Below are 12,681 nucleotides of genomic sequence, written 5' to 3'. Positions count from 1 at the left end.
ATAGCATTGCCTTCTGCTAAAGGACCTGGTAATTTACTATGGCCTCTTATATGTCCTATGTAAAACTTTGCCGTTCTTTCCCTGATTAACTTTTGTAATTGTCTTAATAAAGTAAGAATGGGTGATTTTCCTGATAAGAGAGCTGTCTCTAGAGCCGGAAATAAATTAACCACATATTTAGAATCTGAATAAAGGTTAAATGGTTGTGAAAATTTTGTAAAGGCCAAAATGACTGCTTTTATTTCCGCCTGCTGGGCAGAGGTTTTTTCACCACTTTCAACATACACACCATGCTCTTTAGAATAAACCACAGCACAACCTGAAGATGACCCATCAGTAAAAATATTTTGAGATTTAGCTAAGGGTTGTGGCGAAAACTAGACTGGAAATACCAATTCTACATGTCTTGCAAATTCTATAATAGGATGTTTTGGATAATGATATTTTATCTGCCCTGTATAGTTTTGCAGCGCTATGACCCAATCTTCATTATTTTGCATTAGCTCCTCTACTTGACTTTTATTGTATGGTGTGACAATAGTGGCTGGCTCCTTGCCAAACAATTCTTTAGAGCGAGCTCTACCTTTGGTAATTAACAAAGCACATAAATAAGGATAATCTGCAAGCATCTTTGCCTGTGTATGAGGCAAGTGAAGCCACTCCAAGACTCCCTCCTGCCATAGGCAAGCTGTAGGCGTATAAGCTGTGGAAAATATTAACAGACTCCATGGCTTAGTATAATTTACCTGATGCACTCTTGCTTTTGATAATGCCTCTTCAACTAATTGTAAAGCCTGTAAAGCTTCCGGGGTCATAATTTTAAGTGACTTTGGATTTGAATCCCCATGCAAGATAGAATATAAGGGACTCAATTCCCCTGTGGTTATTTTTAAATGAGGTCTTAACCAATTAATGTCTCCTAATAATTTTTGATAATCATTTAATGTCTTTAGTCTATCCCTTCTTATTGTAATTTTCTGTGAAATAATATAATCATCCTTTATAATTTGACCCAAATAATTTAGAGGTCGATCCCTTTGCACTTTATCAGGAGCTATAACCAAGCCATGAGCAGTTAAAGTTTGAATAGTATCATACAACAAATTATCTAATATAGCAGAATTTTTATGAGCCAATAATATATCATCCATATAATGAATTATATATGCAGTAGCATATTTTTTCCTTATTATTTGCATAGCCTTGTCTACAAATTTTTGACATAATGTAGGAGAATTTTTCATCCCTTGTGGTAAAGTGACCCACTGATACCTTCTATAAGGTTGCTTAAAATTTGATGATGGCACACTGAAAGCAAAATGCTCACAGTCTGCAGGATCCAATTTTATGGTAAAGAAACAATCTTGTAGATCTATAATAATGACTCTCCATCCTTTAGGAACAGCAACCGGAGATGGCAGTCCAGGTTGCAAAGGACCCATGTCCTTCATAACTGCATTAACTGCTCTTAAATCTTGTAAGAGCCTCCATTTACCTGATTTTTTTTAATAACAAATACTGGTGTATTTCAAGGACTTTTTGATTCTACTAAATGCCCTTTTTCTAGTTGTTCTTGTACTAGCTGCTCAAGAGCCTGTATTTTCTCTTCCGTAAGGGGCCACTGACTCACCCACACAGGTTCTTGAGTCAGCCACTGAATTTTATCTGCAAAAAGATTTTCTGCAGTGGCCCCTATGAAAAATGCTGCTCATTTAAATTATCTGCTGTTACCAACCTAACTTCCATTGCGTCCAAGAAATCTCTTCCCCATAGTGTAAATGGTAAAGAGGGAAGAACATAAGGCTGTATATAACCTTCCTTACCTTCACAAGTCCATTTTAACATTGCTGAACTTTGCAGGACACCATTAGCTGTCCCCAAGCCTAACAATGAAGAACCTGTCCGATGCACTGGCCAGGCGGAAGGCCAATCCGAGGAAGCTATACATGTTTTATCTGCTCCGGTGTCAAGGAGCCCTTTAAATTTTCTGCCATTGAGAGACACGACTTTAAATGGACGCTGGCCAAGATCTTGCATTAAAAATACACCCTCATCAGTGCTGCCAAACTGGCCTTGGCCCCTGCTTCCTTGTAAAATTCTGTTTGGCAGGTTTACATAAGGTAATAATAATAACTGAGCTATTCTTTGCCCTCTGTGAATTTGAACTGTTTCCTTTAGAGGTTGAATCATGATTTTTATATCTGCTTCTGTGTCTGCATCCAAAACACCAGGAAGTACTTCAAAATTTTTTGCATAATTTGAACTTCTGCCAATTATTAATCCGACTGTCTGAGGCAACAAAGTTCCTCTTACATTAGTGGGCACTAAAGTTACTCCGTCCCACTTAGACACTATAATGTCTTTTGAGCTTGCTAAATCCAAGCCTGCACTACCCGGTGTTGCCCTAGGCAAATCATGCACCGTAAATTCCGGGGCTTCAGGATTTAATTGCTGTTTCTGCCCTGCTGACTCCTCTCCCTTTGGAGTGGGGCTAGGAGACCGCCCCTCACCTAGTTTTTTGTTTCCTCTTGTTTCTCTTTTTCCTTATTTAAAGGAGTTCCATCTTTATGGAACTTGGATTTACACTCATTTTTCCAATGTCTTCCCTTCTTACACCGAGGACACAGCCCCGGCGGCCCTTGCTTCTTTGAGCCTTCTTTTGGATGTTTGCATTCCCTCTGCATATGCCCTGGTTGGCCACAATTATAGCAAACATCCATGGATGATGATTTGATGCCTCCTCCGTATGTTTTCTTAACATATGCACTAAACTTCTGACCTTTCATAGCTGCAGCATAGGCCATTCCCTGGACTATAGCTGGTGAGGCATCTAAACATGCTTTTACATAATCTTGAATAGTTCCTGTCTTTCTAATAGGCCGAATTAAATCCTGACACAGAAGATTTAGCATTTTCTGTAACATGACAACTAGCAATGCGTGCCCCATGGTTCCCAAGATTACTTACTCTTAACCGGTGAGCCTTTACCGGTGGGACTGCAGCTCCCTGGTAAGAGCCGTTCCTAATTCTGAAGAAAGAAAGATTACCTGTCCTTCAGGTCCCTGTTCGGGCGCCACCTGCCGCGGACCGGCTCTCGCGGAGTCACCAGACCGAGGGAGAACGAGGGGGCGAAGGCCAGGAGAAACAGGAATCGGCGGGGAAATGACAGACAGACACACACACTTTTTGAGTATGTTGCTGCTGCAGTTTATTAGCGAGGAAACCAGAGTTTATATAGGGAAGTCTACATTGCTGAAGACAAAAGAAATTCCAAGATTACAAAAACTTGTTAAGGTTAATGGGGTTACATGATTAACTTTACAAGGGACACAGGGAGACATTGTGGTGATGATTCACAGTCCTACTTTTAAGAAAAGGTAAAGGTCAGGTTACTAGCTAACCTCTCATTAGGAGAACCTGGGACAGGGGAGTTATCAGATGGTGGTGCTTGTTAGCCCAAGTCCCATATATCACCTATGTAAGATTGAATGTAGCTTTCTCATCCCCATGCTGCCTAAACCTTCTGATAACCCGGAACCTAAATCACACCTCAGCTCCCTAAAACTTACACCTCAGCTCCCTTTGTTTTATCTTGTCTAGGGTGTGCTGTTTCTTGTCAGTGTTTAATGCCTCCTCATAAATAGCCCTAATGACTGGTGGGCCAAAGTCTAAAGTGTTTTTTGTTAATTCTTGTGAAATGCTTATTGGCACTATTTGATTCCCTTGTTTCTAATCATGGTGCACTTGTCCTAACGCACTACGTGGCATAACTACTAAATACAAATAAAGCAAGTAAATCGTGCATAATAAAATCACTATCAATGCTAGGACACATTGCTTTATTGACCAGCAGTAATTAGGTCTTCTACTTCTTAGTACGTGAGCCGAGAGTCTTTACGACCGTTGGCTACACAGAAACCGCTCGAGGCTACACTCCACAGAGTTCTCGCCTCATCCCTGCAGCCGTGGACCTCCAACGCAACAAAAGTTTGCTACGCAGGTGTTACAACAGCTGTGGGTGCAGCATAGAGCCATGGAGGGAGCTTTGTGATCTGGGCACTTATAATTACCCAGGAGGGGAGAGGAGAAATGAGGCGACCTTTGCGGAAGCTTATCCGGTGGACATAAAGCAGCATAGGGAAGTGAACTCTGGGCCAGAGAACCTGCTGCTTCAGGCCTACCCTGTTAATTTAGCTCCAGGCCGCAACAGAGCTCTGGAGTGGTATCTCTGGGAAGGGAAGGACTTAAAGGAGCTTCGCAAGGCAGTGGTGGAAGACGGTCCAAATTCCCCCTGGGCCCAAACATTGCTACAAGATATAGCCTATCATCCATGCATCCCCAAGGACTGGTTGGACGTGGCCAAAGCAGTCATCATGAGTTCCCAGTTCATAAAGTGGTGCACCTTCTTTAAGGAGGAGTGCCAGGTGAGGGCCGAAGCTAACTGAGCAGCCCAGCCAGCTATCCCTGTTACATAAGCTATGCTGGCTGGGATGGGGAAAGGATTCTCTACCGGGATCCAGCAAGCTGCGCTACCTGCTCCTTACCGAGAACAAGTGAGGCAGGCAGGACTTAATGCTTGGTACAAGCTGGATGAGGGGCCCACCGAATCTCCCATCGTGGGGGTACGACAAAAGCCCAGAGAGCCAGATTTGGTAGCTAGGGTCGAACACAGTCTCCATCGTAAGTTGCTGGCTGGGAACCTTCAGGACCAGTTTGTTAAAATGCTTGTTTTGAAAGCAATAAATGCTAATCATTGAAAGGCCTGCACTGGCCTAAGGGAGGCTTGTAAATCCCCAGAGGCAGTTAAAACTAAGGTGGAGCCTTCAGGTGTGGCGGCAACCCCTAAAAGCCCAACATTGCCTCAATGCACTGCGCCTCCAATTCCGCCCATGTGGCCACCCCTTTATGGTTATTCCCCTCCACTGGATCGCCTGCTACCATCTTGTAAACAGCGTGCCTACCCAACCCCATGGCCAGTCCTGCTAGGCTCCGACATGCACAGTCTTCCCTGTAAATGGGGGACCACTGCCTTTCTCTGCACTCTATTCCAGTCAGTGTAGCCTGTTGCACCAATGCAGGCCATGGCCAGATACTCTAGGGAGACTAGTCCCTAGGGCTGCTTTTTTCCTCTCCATTTACAATTTAATGCCCTCCTCACTAGGAGGAGAAAGAAAAAATGCCTTTGGCTACCACTGGCCTTACCTAAAAAAACAAAAACCTCAATCCATTAACCCTTTCCAACCTAATAAGTCTTTATTTGCAGTTAATAAAACTTTTTCTCCAGCACTATGGAAGTCTCTCATTCCCTGCTGCTTTGTTTCAGATGTGTTTCCCTGTCCTAAGCAATGGGCTCCTATGCTGATGACCAGCTCTTTTCTGTGCTGCTGTAGTTAACTTATCTGAAAGTTTGCACATGTCTTAAAGGTTTCATGTTTCATTGGATTTGTCTGTCTTTAATGTTTGAGTGATTACCCCACTCTGATCAGATCTACCCCACAGCCTTGGTTACTAGTTCTTGGCTGAGCGGTTGGACTCTCTAACAGTTTAAATTCTCAAGTAGAGTCTAACAACTTTGGGACTTCCAGTAGGATCCCTGGAACTCTCAAAGGATGGGACTCTAAATTTGTTAAAGTAACAACTATTTGAGTCAATTCAAATTATGCAAAGTGTATTAAAATGTTGTGAATGATTCAGACCTATGCTGTATTCATGTTTTTGCTTTCCAGCTAGAGTGGTCTTATAAAAATGAGAGTAAATTCTGTGTATACAAGCCCTCATGTTGTTAACTAAAGTAAGCCAATACAGATTGGTTCAGAGAATTAAGTTAATGCAAAAGCTCTTCGGTTTGCTTGGTAGCTCACTTGCTCGGTTTTACATGTCTTTGATATGCTTTGAACTTGTTTCTCTTAACCATGAAGATCTTTTCAAAGTTGTAAACATGTACTAGTGTCCATGTTTGCTGTCCAGGAGGAGTAATTCTTATGTTACTTAAAAGCATGGAAATGTAATTTTGACTTTTAATTCAGATAATGGTGTGGTATTCAATAATAACTCAGTGTCTCAAGCCATCTGGGCATCAATGCTAAGCAAGATGTGGGAAAATGTATTGTGTACTTTTCACATCTTAAATTCGATAAGAGAGACTTTTTGAGTTTGTTAGCGTGTATTTTCATAGATTGTCCATACATGACAATTCAAGACTATGTAAAAGTAACTACAGGTATAAAGTTTCAGAAGGTGTCAGCAAGTCATGAAAGGTTTTAAAAGGTTTACAACTTTAAAATTGTTTACAGAGTTTTCTTTAAGTTGAGTGCTAATGCCAAAATTACATTGACCTAAAGTTGAAGTCTGATCTTCTGTTACAACAATGAGGTTTTTAAAAAACGTGCACTAATGTTAGTAAATATCTGGAAATAGTCTAAGTCGTACATCTTGGAATCTGTTTTTGCAGAAACTGTAACATCTATTTTAACAGTGTCTGCTTAATCGGTTGCTCTGCCATTTCTAGAGTTAGGTCCTGTAAGCTCTTTTTGACTCTGTTAAATAGTTCTGAATTATGTGAACTCTTATGTGCAAGTTTTTTTTTTATTTCTGGTTTATTCGGCAACAAGAGACATAAAATTCATGTTCTGTCAAGGTAATCTATTGTGTACTCTACTGTCTCTGTTAAGTTCAAATTGATAAAAAGCATTGCTAAATATCATTATAATTAGATCTGCTCTAAAAGTGTTAAGATCATCCTAATGAAGGGCTATCATTTCAGGATGTTAAAAAATTCTATTCTAACCAGATACTCTAAGTACTCTTGGCACCTTTAACAAACTTTTTAAAAATCAAAGTTCTAAATTCTCTAAACTTTCGGTATCTCCAAAAGGGCCCCTGGAGATGTCAAAAGATATATCTCTCATATTACAGAGATAATAACCAATCGGGATATTTAAATTAAAAGTGCTGCCAAGATGTAAAATGATTCAACACTCTATTAAAATTCCTCACAACCCACAGGGACAGGCTATGCCTCAAGGAACAGTTATTAAAACAAAAAGGGGGAGTGGCTACCCCCATCTACAGTTACATAAGGCCTTGTTTACCATTAATATTTTAAATTTTTTGAAAGGGTCAAGGGAGTCAAGGTTCCAAAAACATTGGGGACATTTAACCCCTAAACCTCAGATGCTCGTTAGATGGAGAGACCCTCTCACCCGACTCTGGAGAGGGCCTGACCCGCTGATTCAGTTGGGAAGAGGATTTGGCTGTGTGTTCCCCATAGGGGAGTTGACTCCAATTTGAATACTGGCCAGAAATATCAGGCCTATGCCCGATGCAAGTAACAACCCACCCAGCGAGCAGTTTGCCCCTGAGGGAGATCCCTTTGTCTTTCCTCTTCCAGAAATGGATGGAGATCAAAATCAAAAGGCAGGCGATGATGTGGACGCTACTCTTCACTGTGATCCTGACAAGAAGTGCCTGGCCCAGTGACAGGGGATTTGATGACCCAAATGAGATCATCAAAATACTTCAGGAGGACCTGAAAAAGATGAAGAGAACTCCAAGAAAGCCCCTTTTGGATGAGCCTTAATGGACTCTTTCCCTACTTCTTCTCTCTTCTTGGACTGCTTCTTGCCCTGCTTTTAATCCTTGCTATTGGCCCATGCATAATGAATAGGCTTATACAGTTTATACAACAGTGCATAGAGGCAACAAGGGTAAGACAGGTTGAGGTTCATTACCAGAGGCTGCTAGCCACAGAGGGCTACGATCCCCTGAACTGGGGAAGCGCCCCTGGTGCTCTCCACATTGCCAATGACGGGTAAGATTCTGGATGGACCAGAACAACCTAAGACAGGCAGTGGAGAAAGCTCACCATGCCCCCATAATTACAAGTCATACGACACCCCAAGATGGGTAAAGCACCCAGCATCCTGTACCAACCTAAGACAGGGCTCATGGCCAAGCTGCCTGGGTAACCAATGATGGGTAAGTGCAAGGACGGCTGGGGCAACCTAAGACAGGGACCGCGTGCTAAAACAAAAAGGGGGAATCTGTGGGGCATGAGCGTGGCCATGGCGCGGCCAGGCCAGGCCTGGCCTGGGGGCTCCGCTTGCGCAGCTGCCCCCCAGGTGCCCCCACCAGAGCTGCGTGGAATGGAGCCACGCAGAGCTAAGTAAGATGGCACCCAGAGGAAGTAAGATGGGCAGAATCCAAAGTTGTTTACCACTAAAACTAATTGGCTGTGCAACATCAGGGGAGGTAACAAAACTAGTAATAAGTGTATAGACATAGGGCTAGTCCTATAGAAATCCCCCCATAAGGTGATTTTTTAAGTGATTGGTTGGTCCTTAGCCCTGCCCCAATGACTCTGCAGTTTTGTGCTATAAAAGGTACTATTATGCACAAAGTAAATGAGTCCTTGCTACTAGACTTGTCTCCCCACTGCGTCTGATTGTCTCCAGGATCTGGAGGCTGGGGAACGGGCGAGCGGCACATTTACCTTTCCTCGGACCCAGTCCATCCTGTATGGTGGACTGAGACCCTACAGGTTTCCTAAGTTAGAGCTTTTCCTTATTCCTGGAATAAACTTTAAAATTCATTCTGTGGTATCCTGTTCTACTGGTAACTCCTTCCCTTCCTCTATCAGTAAATGTCAATGTTTCCTCAGATTATGTACTCATTCCTTTTCTTGGCTTTCTATCTCAGCTTTTCTTTGAAACATTTTATTCACTGTGATGGCTTGAAACACCACAGAAATTCCCAAAGAGCTCCTATGTCCAGTTGACAGTTGAACATGTTCACATATTTGCCCAAAGAAATTTCAGTGTATCCAAGACCAGCTTCATTTCATTCCATCATATTCTTTGCTTTTTTTTTCTATTTTATTTAACAATTCCATAGTCCATGCAGGACTCATGCGTACAACATGAAATTAAATCCCACTTCTACCCTGCACACAACAAATTAGAAATGAGTTCTGCTCCTGCTTCCTGTTTTCTTTTTTTCATTTTTATAATGCATTTTCCATTCAGTATTCTTGCTGCTCTGTGTCCTGATGGTCAGTGGTCATGTCTTACTTGGATCTCTTCCTCTTTATTTGTCCTTCTAACTTTTCCCATTCTCTTTCCAGGGGCTGACTTTACAAACATAAGGTGTAGGGCTGCCGCTTTGGTATAGCAGGTTAAACCACTGCTGGCAGAAAAGGCATCCCATGTGGGCACCAGATTACAATCAGGCTGCTTCACTCTCAATCCAGCTTCCTGTTAATGTGCCTGAGAAAGCAGTGCAAGATGGCCCAAGTGCTTGGTACCCTGCACACATGTGGGAGACCTGGCTTCGGCTTGGCCCAGCCCCAGCTGATGAGTCCATTTAGGGAGTAAACCAGTGGATAAAAGATCTGTCTCTTCCTCTCTCTAACTCTGTCTTTCAAATAAAATAAATCTTAAAAAAAGTAAGTTTCTTAAATAACTTGCCACTTTTTATTAATCCCTCATTATTAATTAATTAATTAATTAATATTATTAATACCTAAAACACCTAGTGTTTTAGGAAATAGATGATCACTCTCATGTGAGCACTAGAAATTATGCTGGTTTCTGGAGAAAATATAAGGATAGTTATGAACATACTTTATGAGCAATTTTCATAGTGAATACAGGGAATTTTTATTGTTGTAATTAGGTCAAGAATGTAAGTAAAGGATCACTAGTTATCAGTTCCTTGAACATGTTTATTGCCTTCACCTCTCCTCAAAGCCTAGGAAAACTCACCTGGCATTGGTGCTGTTTGTAGTCCCATGCACCTGGGTTTCATGCTTTGTGTTTTTGCCATCTGCCTTCTGCATGTTCACATTTGTGAGATTACATTGATGTAGAATATCTAACAATTCTCAGCTTTTCAGTGACGTGTAACAATGAAAAACTCATTCAAGCCCCTGCTGCTCCACTTCTTATCCAGCTCTCTACTGTGGCTTGGGAAAGCAGTAGAAGATGGCCCAAGTCCTTGGGCCCCTGCACCCACATGGGTGACCTGGAAGAAGCTCCTGGCTCTTGGCTTCGGATGGGCACAGCTCTGGCCATTGCGACCAATTGGGGAGTGAACCAGAGGATGGAAGACCTCTTTCTCTCTGCCTCTCCTTCTTTCTCTGTGTAACTCTGACTTTCACATAAATAAATCTTTAAAAAATTGTTATCTTGATCTACATTGAACATGTGTCACAGTTGATCTACCATGTTATTTCAGGTATATATTAAAGTTTATATGCACAGACTACACTGATCTCTTTTTTATGGGAAAGTATCATTTTATTAATAATAATATAAACATTTGACACCAAAGGAATGAAAGTGATTTTACAAACCCAGAATTTTTAAATATACGAAATTTCCATTTTATTGTACAGTTTTATGCCACACTAGTTTAAATGCATTTCTCTATAACTACATCAATATAGGTCCTTTGGGATTATTTCATTCATCCTTACCATGTGACTTTACCAACAAGCTTGAAACTAAACAAATTTACAAGTGGCCAATTTTTAGATGAATGAGGTAAGAAATGGTCATCGGTTGATGATTAGGGGTGTTAACCCTCAACAAGGCACTTTGTTAAAAGGTTCCTTCTGACAGTTACGTCAGAACATTCAAAATACAAGGGCTGTCAAAACTAGGGTACAATAAAAGAAACTTCTGCAACTTACGTCTCTTGTAGCCCCAATCCTCTTGAGAAGTAAGGCAAAGCATCTTTTCTGCAAATGCAATGAGTCTCCAGCATTTCTACCTAGTTTAACTTTCAGAGGTGGTTGCCCAAGACATATGATGAATCTATATACCACCTTGGCTCTGGCTGCCTTAGTTATTCCTGAAGAGTTTAATAGCCACCCACATCCAAAGGTGGAAGCACACACACACTGGTAAGGTCATTGCAGGAGCAGAGGGTAGAAACAGAGGCTGGAGGTACTGGTACAGCCCTGTGGGAAGCTTTATTCCACAAAGGCCAAATAGAGAACTCCTTCAGGAGAAATCAGTGGAACAAGGAAAGTCAGCGTAGAAAGAGACAGAAACATTCTCTTCTCCCACTTACTACCTGTCACTTTCTTTTAAAATGGATATGGTATTAACAACATTCAGTTGCTGAGGTTTTTAAAAATCATGATCTAGGCCGGCGCCGCGGCTCAGTAGGCTAATCCTCCGCCTTGTGGCGCCGGCACACCGGGTTCTAGTCCCGGTCGGGGCACCAATCCTGTCCCGGTTGCCCCTCTTCCAGGCCAGCTCTCTGCTGTGGCCAGGGAGTGCAGTGGAGGATGGCCCAAGTTCTTGGGTCCTGCACCCCATGGGAGACCAGGATAAACACCTGGCTCCTGCCATCGGAACAGCGCAGTGTGCCAGCCGCAGTGCACCTACCGCGGCGGCCATTGGAAGGTGAACCAGCGGCAAAAAGGAAGACCTTTCTCTCTGTCTCCCTCTGCTGTCCACTCTGCCTGTCCAAAAAAAAAAAAAATCATGATCTAGTACTGCTCTTTTTCTTCTTATCTTGATAGATCATCCTTAGTGCCTGTGGTATCCTATTAGGAACCCCATCAATGACAGGATAGGCTATTCCCAACTCTTCATTAATCAATTCATTTGTTGATGCTTCAAATCTGAGCGGCTTCTTGGACAGGAGGCACACCATGAACTATAGCTGTGCCTAGTTGAAGGCTCTGGGTGGCTGCCCCACCCTCTCACTCCCAACTGCCAAGGGCCACAACCTTGTCATGTGCAGGCACCTACAGATGCCTGAAGCACTGAGGCTAGCCTTCCAACCACTCCCCAGTGTGCCTCTGGCCAGCCACATGATGGCTCCACTAGCCCGTCACTGTGATCTCTTTACATAGTCAGAATTCCATTGTTCCAGCTGGTGCCATGGCTCAATAGGCTAATCCTCCACCTTTCAGTGCCGGCACACCGGGATCTAGTCCCAGTTGGGGCGCCGGATTCTGTCCCAGTTGCCCCTCTTCCAGTCCAGCTCTCTGCTCTGGCCAAGGAGTGCAGTGGAGGATGGCCCAAGTGCTTGGGCCCTGCATTCCCATGGGAGACCAGGAGAAGCACTTGGTTCCCAGCTTCAGATCAGCACTATGCGCTGGCCGTAGTGCACCGGCTGCAGCGTGCCGGCCCCAGCGGCCATTGGAGGGTGAACCAGCGGTAAAGGAAGACCTTTCTCTCTGTCTCTCTCTCTCTCACTGTCCACTCTGCCTGTCAAAAAATAAAAATAAATAAAAATAAAAAAAAGAATTCCATTGTTCCTATTCTTGTGGGGAAGGTTAATTCTAGGTATATAAGGAAAACTTTTATAGTATATTTGTAATTACAAAATTAACACAGATGGAATATATTTTCACTGTGATTTTCTTACTGTCAGCATACAGAGCACAAAATAGGCTTCATCTTACATTAGAGACACATAAGACACACCAAGAGAGTGGATTGCCTATTTGCCTGTATTGTGACCCAGAGCTGAAATGCCGAAGACAAATGCTCTGTAAAAGATATTGGTGTCATTTGAAGACCAGACTGTTAGGTCCACCCAGTGTGAGTAACAGCATCTGGACAATGCTCAGAGGACCCTGTACAGGGATGTGATGCTGGAATCTACAGCAGCCTCCCATGCTTGGGTGACACTCCCAGTCATACCCAAATCTACCTGTGTCAT

The 12,681-nt window shown here is 42.8% G+C and overlaps 1 pseudogene; it reads right to left on the bottom strand.

Moving 5' to 3' along the window:
• Positions 1-10,841: 10,841 nt before the first annotated feature.
• LOC133755321 (phosphatidylinositol N-acetylglucosaminyltransferase subunit Y-like) lies at positions 10,842-11,056 on the bottom strand (annotated as a pseudogene).
• Positions 11,057-12,681: the final 1,625 nt, after the last annotated feature.

This window comes from Lepus europaeus, unplaced genomic scaffold, assembly GCF_033115175.1.
Source record: "Lepus europaeus isolate LE1 unplaced genomic scaffold, mLepTim1.pri SCAFFOLD_3_1, whole genome shotgun sequence".
Taxonomy (NCBI): Eukaryota; Metazoa; Chordata; class Mammalia; order Lagomorpha; family Leporidae; genus Lepus; species Lepus europaeus.
Note: the sequence above shows the minus strand (reverse complement) of the source record. Positions and strands in the feature narration are given on the sequence as shown.